The sequence below is a fragment of the Ostrea edulis genome, chromosome 9 (assembly GCF_947568905.1).
Source record: "Ostrea edulis chromosome 9, xbOstEdul1.1, whole genome shotgun sequence".
NCBI lineage: Eukaryota > Metazoa > Mollusca > Bivalvia > Ostreida > Ostreidae > Ostrea > Ostrea edulis.
Window position 1 is genome coordinate 42,982,899 of NC_079172.1, and position 11,961 is coordinate 42,994,859.

General features: G+C 33.1%; 1 pseudogene; it reads right to left on the bottom strand.

Annotated features, from left to right (window-relative positions):
- Window positions 1–457: 457 nt before the first annotated feature.
- Window positions 458–11,958, bottom strand: LOC125658330 (uncharacterized; annotated as a pseudogene).
- Between the last annotated feature and the right edge of the window lie 3 nt (window positions 11,959–11,961).

Here is an 11,961-nt window from a genome sequence, read left to right on the forward strand (position 1 = left end):
ATTTAGGTCATTGCACTTTTTCAGATGTGGGACATACTTAAACAGAATCATACACAGGTGTATCAAGGTCAGAAAATTGCAATTTTCCTTCAATAGTGTTGTCAAAATTTCACAAAAACTGGTTATAACAATGAAATAGTATTCATAACAATTCCATGAAAATGTTTCTTTACAAAAATATACAAAATGTTTGATAAAAATAAAGGAAATCTATCATATATGGTAAGGGACTTGCTAAAGAATTCAATAATAAAAAAACCCCAGAGTTATTGCCCTTGGACTCGATATTTTGAAACATATTGATTTTTCATAAATAACTTTTAAAAGACTTAAAATATTTTATGTTTAACAATACTTTTTTTTTTACAGTAACTATCGGAAAAGACTCCAACAAAATTAAAATTCCCATCATGCATAAATCTAAATAATTCATTGATTTTGCAATTATGACATCACAGGAGGGTGGAATTCCTTTAATGAAACAATGTATTGCATGTTCAATAATATTCCTTCATAAAACAAAGAGTCACACAAGAAAAGTCAATAAATATTTACATTTCCCAAGACAATAAAACAATATATTTACATTTCCCAAGTCAATAAAACAACTTATCATATAGCTAATAAATAGTCTATTATAAAATCTGCGTAAAATCTAGAGAATGTTAGCATTCAATATCCTGAGAATTTATTGAATGCTAATAACATTGCGTAAATTGTGTGCGCGCGAAACATTCCGAGTATGAGCATTCAATATTGACCTTACTGTAAAGACGTAAACAAGCCAAAATGGCAGACGAATATTGAACACTTAGGAAATGCATGCTGATATTGCACACTTTCACCTTAGATGCCATTATTGGTGAATTCTTGTCTATTTTGGAGTGTTTTGAGTGAAAAGGGATATAATTTAACAACTAAATACTTTAGCTATAATATAAAAGGGTTATTGAACTTATATTGGTGAGTTGCACACGTTGGCTGTCAAAATGCACTCGCATGCTCGTGCATTTTCACAGCCAACATATATAACCAATATAAGTTCAATAACCCTTTATATTTACATTTCCCAAGTCAATAAAACAACATAAATGTATTTACTTTTTTCAAGTCAATAAAACAATATATTTACATTTACCAAGTCAATAAAACAATATATTTACATTTCCAATGTTTTTTGCTCTCGATATCTTTACAGATTGTAATGTTGGCATGATGTCTATTTTAACGGCTGGGAATTTCAACAAAAGTAATCTCATATTTGAAAATACATGAGGGCATGAATTGCAACACTATGCTGGCATGTTTCATGAAGTACTAACATGCTCCATGAAGTATGCCGGCATGAAGCATCGCAGATCATACCCTTGTGCATATTCAACTTGAGTGTCGTCTAATAAGTATCAAAAATCAATAGAAATAATTTCTGTCTGGGTCAGAAATACAAAGCAGTGTAACATTGGATGATATATTCTACTTTGAGCAATTCTTTTATAAAAGATTTAGCAATCTTTTCATGACCTAAATGTCCTCAAGTTAACTCGCTGACAATGATGATTCAGCAGAACAAATTGACAGCAGTATCTATGAACTTGAGTTAACTTGCTTACAATGATGAAGAACAAATTGACAGCAATATCTATGAACTTGAGTTAACTCGAACAAACTAACAGCAGTATGAACTCGAGTTAACTCGCTAACAATGATGAAGAACAAATGGACAGCAGTATCTATGAACTTGAGTTAACTCGAACAAACTAACAGCAGTATGAACTCGAGTTAACTCGCTAACAATGATGAAGAACAAATGGACAGCAGTATCTATGATCTTAACAAAACGTGGCAATAACTGGGAGATGATCAGATGCAGCGCCTGACCTACAAATATACATAAATAGTATTGTTGTATTACATCAAAAGAGTTTCAATATCTGAAGATACCAAACGCCTGACCTACAAATATACATAAATAGTATTGTTGTATTACATCAAAAGAGTTTCAATATCTGAAGATACCAAACGCCTGACCTACAAATATACATAAATAGTATTGTTGTATTACATCAAAAGAGTTTCAATATCTGAAGATACCACACGCCTGACCTACAAATATACATAAATAGTATTGTTGTATTACATCAAAAGAGTTTCAATATCTGAAGATACCACACGCCTGACCTACAAATATACATAAATAGTATTGTTGTATTACATCAAAAGAGTTTCAATATCTGAAGATACCACACGCCTGACCTACAAATATACATAAATAGTATTGTTGTATTACATCAAAAGGGTTTCAATATCTGAAGATACCAAACGCCTGACCTACAAATATACATAAATAGTATTGTTGTATTACATCAAAAGAGTTTCAATATCTGAAGATACCAAACGCCTGACCTACAAATATACATAAATAGTATTGTTGTATTACATCAAAAGAGTTTCAATATCTGAAGATACCAAACGCCTGACCTACAAATATACATAAATAGTATTGTTGTATTACATCAAAAGAGTTTCAATATCTGAAGATACCACACGCCTGACCTACAAATATACATAAATAGTATTGTAGTATTACATCAAAAGAGTTTCAATATCTGAAGATACCAAACGCCTGACCTACAAATACATGTATACATAAATAGTATTGTAGTATTACATCAAAAGAGTTTCAATATCTGAAGATACCACACAAAACATATTTTAATTACCCTTTTCCTGGTTGTTGGATAGTCTCTATATCACTAACTTGTAAATCACCAGTAAGTTGCCACCAGAAGATGTAGTCAATCTGTCGAGTATATATGTATATGTTCAAAAATCGTAATGGGGGGATTTTTCTTTCATAAATTGGATTATATCCTTTTTCACTATTGTGTGTTTTTATTAAAATTGCAAAATAAAATCCATATAGTATCATTCATGCATACTCATACGCATCCAATTAACATTGAATCACAGATCATACTTGCACCATGTATAATTAAGAATGTTAAGTTGGTGACATGGAGGGCTGTACATGTGGTGTCCATAAGACAGGCAGTAGACATTGATATTTAAAAAGTTGGAGGGTGGTTCTTTTACACTGTTTGTACACTAGCTAAAAATGTACATAGTAATCTTTGGGAATTTAATCAAAATTAGCAGAAAAATTCCAACTACCAACACCCAATTCTTTGGGACAGCATCTTGGTTCAAATCTCAGTGACTGAGCTTATGTATGTTATAAAATTCAGGATTTAAATAAAGATCTACCCTTTTCTTCAGTTCTCCAAAAGCGCTGTTAAAGGTAAAGCCCTGTGACTTAGAATATACACTAGACCATAGGTCAACTAGACAAGATGTCTTTTCTCCTTTCAAGGATACCTCACCCCTCAAAAATCTAAAAATAGGAAGAAGAAAAATTGTCAAAGAACATTTTCATTTAACTAGCAGAAACTTCAGGTTTTAAAGCCTGCTTTGTTAAAAATAAAATATGACAGATATCAAAGCCAAACTAATTACATACTACAATTGTAGCTAATTATTTGAGATATTTTATAAATATACGTGTATAATGAACAATTAGTACTGTCTTCAGATGAATGAAAGATTTCTTCCATTCTAATACGCAGAGCTCTTTAATCAGCGGTGTGATTTTTCCTCTTTTCAGAGGAAATCCTCTGATTTGCTCAATTTTCGAAAAAATGAAACACTCTGGATTTTATCTAAAGTGGCAGAAAATGATATTTTTCCAGGTAGGGGGAGGTGTTTTCCTCCCTTTTTGGCCAGTTTTTCTCTGATTTCTGAGGAATTCAGTCACATCCCTGTTTAATTCATTTGGAGGTACAAGTATTTCTCATTCATACACCAAAATGATGCTCTCTTTAAATGAATTAATCAAGGTTCCCTTTTAATGAATTGTTACTTTCTTCTGATGAATTACAGTGCCCTTTAATTCTATTAATAAATGCACAAGGATTCATTTGAAATGAGCAGACATTCATATAGAGAAAGCTTTAAAATGAATGTTTTGAGAGAGCATTAATTCTGCATATGAATTAAAGAAATCTCCAAATGAATTAATGAGGTCCATCAACAGATAGTGCTACTTAAGGTGGGTCCTTAGTCCTGGAATTTTGGGGTTTAGGTAGCATTTTTTTGTTTGGAATCAATAATTTAACATTCAGAGTAATGAAAAAAAGCAAAATTAACAGTTAAGGATTTCCATATTAATTTTCATTACAGACACTCGTGAAGTCATGTACCCCTATGTAGATTTTTATGAAATTCATTGGAAACAGTTATTTGTTGTTATTTGTTGTTATTTTAAAATAAAAACAACAAAATATTTTTGAATTGCATTTATTTATCGGGAAACATGTCAATAACTAAAACACATGTCATTTTCAATATGTTCATCAAGTTTAGAATATTATGTGCAAAATTATTGAATTAGTGTTATTCTCCAAAATGTTAAAAAACAAACAAATGGGGACGCATTTTCCTTATAGCATGGTTTACATATCATTTTTTTCTGTTTATATTAGTAGGTGTATATCTGTTATAGTTATTTATGAAAAAAATCCATACCTTTCCATGATCATTTCAAATCTATAGCTTCCAGAGTATGTATACCCCCATAAAAAATCCGAAGTTGAGCTATTCAAAATCACCCGGGATTAAAATTTTATGTAATTTCATGAAAAGACACAGATAATGATTCCTTGTCACCTTGGTAAAATGTTTGTCAAAAATAAAGGAAATCTATCGCATAATGGACTTGATAAATAATTTAATGAAAACAGAGTTATTGTCCTTGGATTCAATTCATTGACTATTTAAATATAACTAAGACTTTTGAAATATTTTATGGCTAACAAGATTTTTAACAATAACTATTGAAAAAATCTCCAACAAAATTGATGTTCCTGTCATTAAATCATTGACTTTGCAAAATCCTATGACGTCACAGGAGTGTGGAACTATGTTAATTAGAGGGAGCTATTTCATTAAAGGAAGCCACTGTAACGATTTATTGAGTGAGGGAGCTGTTTCATTGGAGGGAGCCACTGTAACCATTTATTGAGTGAGGGAGCTGTTTCATTAGAGGGAGCCACTGTGATGATTTATTGAGTGCAGTAGTTTGAAGTTACAATTGACACTCTTTTTCAATGATCTAATTATATTAAAATTCAATTGAATACCTGTATAAACGAAAGGGAGACTAATTCATTTAGACCATGCTTTAATGAATTAAAGATATTTGCAATTAAGTTGTACTTCAAAGACCTGTAAATCAATTACAGATTTGTCATTAATAGATTTATCTCTAAATGAATTGTTGTGCTCTCGAGTCACTGCCTAGTTGTGCAAGAGTTGTTTCCCTTGGTAAAATTTTGCTGTACATCGGTACAAGTACAATTGTTTATTGCGATATTGTAAATATTGCCTAATGAATGATCATCATCTTACAATGATCTAAACTGCAGTAAAGCATAGATTTATATGTTTAGGAGCAAATGTCAGTAAAATAGCACGCACTAAAATCAAACTTCACTGTCATTCATTGTTAAACAATCAATCGTGTCAAAGAGGAAATTAATAACAAGTGCGTATTTTGTTTGATAGCAAATTCAAACAATTTCCTCTTGATACGATCAGTTTGATGTATACCACCAGTCGGATGAAACAAGAACAACATTTTCTTAATAATTCCAATTCATTTACAGAGAGAGCAGTGATTGGAGAGTGTTACAGCTATCTGAGTATAGGATAATTCGTAGTCCATAATCTGTACTGGTTATCACCTCATGGCTTTCTCTTGAGGTTCTGCGTTAAAGTCTCCCGTCAGGATGACAGGGCCCTGAAGCCCCTTAATGTACCTCCAGATCTGGAGCACTGACTCCTCCCTCGCCTCATGACTCAGAGACAGGTGTGTGGTAAGAATATGAACCTGTTAAAGTAATGAAGATCAAACATGCGATATCACAGACTCCAGAAGAATCATGACAAAATAGTCATTTCTTTTCCAAGTTAAAGGCTTGTGTAAGCATACTTAAACACAACGAAAGTAAGAATGCTTAGTGTAATTCTTAAATTGTATCGGTTCAACAAGTTGATAAACAGAATACCACAAAGAGTGCAACATGCATGTACACCCATTGGACCTGTAAGCATATTGTGTACTCTGAATTGATATCATACACATTCCGAATAAAAAGCCTTAAAGTAGGTCATGGGGCACCAATCTATCTGATATGTGAACTGATTATGTATTTCTCTGAGAGGGAAGTTCTGACAAAATGTCAGTGCAATATCTGTATTCATGATGACAAAAAGTCCGGAAAACTGTTTGACCTCCAACAGGAAGCTTGTGACTAAATTTGAGGGCAATATCTGTATCCATAATGAAAGCAGGGTTTTTCTACTAAGTGATACAATGACCTTGACCCTTGACCTAGAGAAACAATAGGCATCCATTTGGCATAAGGTGTATGTGTACAAAGTTTGACAGTCCTAGCCCCAACAGTTCGATCTGTATCCTGCCTACAAGGTTTTCCTACTAAGTGATATTACAACATTGACCTTTGACCTTGAAGAACAATAGGTGTGCTCCACTTGACATGAGGAGTATGTGTACCAAGTTTGACAGTCCTAGCCCCAACAGTTCAAGGTTTTCCTATTAACTGATAATACGACTTTAACCTTGAAAAACAATAGGCATCTTCCTTTCATCATGGTGATCAAATGTACCAAGTTGCAAGATCCTGGAGCTTACGGTTAATTTTGCCTACAAGGTCCAACAGACAGACAAACAAATGGACAGACAGACGGACGACGCCATAACATACCGTAATACATCCCGTCTTTGACTGGCATATACATGTAATAATATTGCTCTGTAACAACTTCGGTATAAAACTAATGCTCCTTTAAAGATTTGTAAAATTATATTGCCTCAGCCTATTGGTTCAGAGCAGCCATGATACAAAATGACACATTATTTTCCTACCAATCCGTGCTGAGGATGCTGTATTTGGACATGAAGACATACTCTCTGATTAAGGTCAGCACTGTTGCTACGGTTTCTGAATTCAAAACAGACAGAAATTAAATCAAGAAACCCAAACACCACATCACTATTAATCTGAGCAATTGCATTTTCATAAAACATTAAATCCTAATTAGAACACCATCCTAGCCCAACTGAATCTGCACTTCATAATGACTCAATATTGCATATTGATTTAATACAGTATTGTACCTGACGTATAGGTTCCTGAGAATTGGATCATCAAAGGATTTCCTCTTGTATTCCCATGTAAAACACTGAACCTATACCATGACCCTGCCTTGAATTCAGGGATGAATAAACATGAGTTTACACGGAGAATGCTTGCATATTAATTTGACGTATTGTACCCTTGTTTTTGGCTGCAATAATGTAGCCCTCTCCAACTTTTTTCTCTTTTTAAGAGAGAAAATGTCAGGAAAATAATCAGATAAGGCTACATTATTGCAGCTATAGTTATATTCATAAATGAGATGAGAATTTTCAAAGAATTTCACCAAATACTGTAACTCTGTACATTTCCAATGTGTTTGCCTTCGACATCTTTACCAATTGAAATGATGGCAATTTCCTCATGAATGTGATTGATGTGCGTATGAATCTTGATAAATATAGTATTGATATCATAATGGCTGGGAATTCTCTGACAGAAATAAAAATAGAAAGTAACAATAAGAAATAAACTTCTTTTTTGAAAATATATGAGGGTATGAAAAGCAATGCTTCACGACAGCATGCTTTTCATGAAGTGCCATCAGGCTTCGTGAAGTATGCAGGCATAAAGTGTTACAGTTCATTTTATCCTCGTGTATATTTCAAAAGTGAAAAGTATTTCTTAAACGTGTGTGTATATACATTGACATTTACTTCATGAAAGGTAAAGATGATGAACAGTGATCAATCTCATCACTCCTATAAGCAATACAAAATAGAGAGTTGGCAAACACAGACCCCTGGATATACCAGAGGTGGGATTAGATGCCTAGGAGGAGTAAGTCCCACCCCCCCTGTCGACCGGTCACTCCCGCTGTGAGCCCTGTATCTTGATCAGGTAATTTGAATTCAATAATCTACTATTGCCTTAATTTATGATGCACCTATTGAGACACTAGCTGTCCTGAAGCCAACAATCCAGACTATAAATAGATATATTATAATGTTAAGAATCCCACCTGAATAAAAGAAAAGTATTTTGAGTGAGGATGGGAAATCTAGAAAACACTGCTACGCCTTCCTCCGTTTTCCCGTTGAATAAGCTGTTTTTGTCAAGCTGACCAAAATAACTAAAATAAAGTTCAAACTGTGTTTGTCAAGCTATAAAACAAACTAAATCACAATTCACTACATGGGGGTAGGTTGTTTTCTCAAGATAAATGATATTGTTTTTTCACTTACAAAAATTTCTTGTAGATTGTAATAAAGAGTGAATTATCATGAAAAGGGTCTTCAGTTTTTGCTTCAATTAAACTTATTTAATTTATAGTTTTTATGTAGTATGCATAAAAAAGGTATCTATGCATATATAATGCTTCAACATAAATTTCCATTTTTATACCTGGTAATCTTTCAGAACATCTGACAGGTGCTTCATCTGGTTCGGTCCTAGGTTACTTCCCTTGGAATATTCGTATCGTACTTCTTGAAACGCTATTACATCAGGATGTTGGTCCCACAGAATCTGATGTAACAGTTAAATGAAAAGGTGAAGATACCGAACAGTGATCAATCTCATAACTCATATAAGCAATACAAAATAGAGAGCTGGGCATACACGGACCCCTGGATATACCAGACGTGGGATCAGGTGCCTCGGTGGAGTAAACATCCCCTGTTGACCTGTCAGTGCAAGCTATATACCTTTTAAATGAAACTATATTTGAATTTAGGTAAAAACTATACTGCACAATATGTGGTTGTAAGTCTTTGATCATTTCAATGTTTTTCATTAAATTATGTGCATGGATTTCAAGGAAAAGCACATTTCTTAAAATTATACATGTCTGTGGATATCTAAAGTATTAAAATGATTTTAAAACAACTTGCAAACATGATTTTGGGGGGGGGGGGGGGAATTGAAATATAAATAATGTACAGTGCAAAATAGAAATGTTAACAGCCACATGCTATGTTCATTGACAGTCTATCTAAGCCCTAATACTGACTATTGATTTATAATGATTTATTCACAAATAGGGAAAGGGATTGGATTATACAACAATATTTCAAACCAATGTATACAGAAATGTATATATCATTAAAAAGTACACAGGATATACAAAAAAATATATGTTAGTAAAGAATCATGGAATGGCTTTGTGCAATATTTCACAACTGCATGCTTTTCCTAAATAATAATATTTTCTTCCAAATATCCCAAAATCGCCATTATTCCAAGTATATGACTATCAGGGCCACTTGCATCAACCACAATCAAAATTCAATATGTTAATTCTTATACCTCAATATTGCGTCATATAAAATAGTTTTCGCTGACATACTGTCACACACATGCAGCACATGATTTAGTTTATACAATATTTATGATTATAATCATCACGAGTAAACAATACTGTAAAATCACACATAACGGTAGGGAGACAGGGAAACACACAGGCTTAGTTATATCAATCCCATGCGCTAAAGATTTCTATTCAGAATCCATGTAGTGCCCATCAGTAAAAAGTTCAAAGTTCTACAATTTTGGGAAGTACTAAAGCTTTCTTTTCTTTTCCCAGTATCTCTACATGTATGTAAATCGGTCTATTTAAGAAAATTTGAATAATTTTAAAATGTAGGGGATGATATGGCCAATGTCATAAAAAAATCCTCTAAATATAAATTAAAAAGTTCAAATTACATGAAAATCGTTTTCATTTACCTTTGTAAGAAGACCAAATCTAAAAGGATAGTCTTCATCATGTTGTGCAAAGGTGTTCATGTTCCAAATATTGTAGGTCATTACACTGAATGGGTCCAAACATTGCCATTTGCACAACTTCCGGGATCTATCCACCAAAAAGTCAGACGGAATCCATGTTTTCATACACCACGGTTCCGCAGTCTTCCATTCTGTTTTATTGCAAACATTTAGCAAGGTAGCAAAATTGCCAGTCTCCGAGACCTTCACAAATGTATGCGAATACACATGGTGCATTTCCTTGGGGTAGGTAGCAATGGTAAAATTGTGAACGCTGACATTTTCCTCGCAAGTCCATTGCAATGAAAATTTATGAAGTGTCCCAAATTTTAAAGGGTGAAGTGTACCAGATACATTGTGCAGGTACGGTACCTCATCATTGTAAGTGTAAAGCAAAGTCTAAAAGAGAAAAAGACCTTTCAAAAATCATCATTTATTACACTTTTGTGTACTGTAAATTCCTTTTTTTCCGTGAGTACTTAATATCGCAAAATGATTACCAGACATTAAATTATGAGAACATGAATTTGCAAGTGGGTTGTTGATCAAGAGTTTTTACATGTATTTCAACAACATAAATTTATTTCATGAGTGGTGCTTCTCGTAGATTTGCGATTATAAATTTCTCATGTATATTCAGGAATCTAGAGTATTTAACTTTATACTTAATCTAAATGTTTTGTATCAATATTATCTTGCCTGTTTCTTGATGCTTGAAATTTTCCTTAATTCTCTCTCTGGTATATCACAGAAAAGGTATCTCGTCTTCACAAAGAAAACTGCAAACTAAACATCAAAGGACATTTAATATATGTGTATATTCATTTCAATTCTCAAAGCTACTTTTACGTATAAATACAGACGGTCTATACTGTGGTTCATTTATATATTCAATTTCAAAAAACAAACCTTCTCAATTTCTGGATAGGAATTCATGCAAATGCTTTAATCTAGCACAAGTCGGCCTATATACATGTAGGTTGACAAATTAACTCCCTTAATCCAATTTTACAGGCCTGCAGTTTATAATAATGATGACAGATTTAATAGGTTTATCATGTTTATAGTTGATGATGGGCCAGCTCTTGCTGCTTTCTTGCCAGAATCCCATTTCCTAATATCTTACAGTTACATGTATTATCGTTTTAATAACAGCATATTGATACTTCGCTTGATCGAGCATGCACATTTTTTAGCGAGGCTTCTCATTGATTACAATGAATCAGGCTTTACTTGTGTTCTCAGTGACCAAACACATTGAAAGAATGGCGTAGCATTGTCATCCAAACTCACTTTTATTGAAACCACATGGCCAATCAGTGAGTGAAATTTGCACGCTTGATCAAGCCCAGTGGCATGCTGTTATTGGATTAAGACAATAGCAAATGTTCTGACCAAGTAAAATTTGTATAACCTGTATGACTTGCTGCCTTTCTACATGGGTATCTTGATATTCTTCCACTCGTAAAACTCCACCATACAGAATTCTGTTGTAGTCTAATACATGAAAAGTACGGATTTATTCATATACCACGTATTTGTGTCTTGAACCAGAAGGAAACCATTGGTGCATGATTTACAAAAATATTCTAGTAAAAGCATGCACTGCAATTTTGCCAGATTCGGATTCGTTGTAGCTATGCTAAGTTGATTTTTCCAGGATTATCCGATTTTGTAAGTAATTCTTTATCTAATTAGAAATATTCACATGTAACTGTAAAGTTAGACACAATTAACATGATCATGAAATCGATTCTTTTAATGGCGTGTATTTTTTTATTATTATTATTACATTATTAATTGTTTTGCCATTTTTATTTTTGGTGTGTGTTGATATTTTTTTCCTACCTGGTTCTCCAGCAAGGAAAGCGTAGCTAAATTTTAATGTAATTATTACTGACAGATATAACAGTAACATGAAGCATACTAACAGCCAAGTTCGTATATTGAAAGTAGGCCACTTACCACAATAAGAATTTTT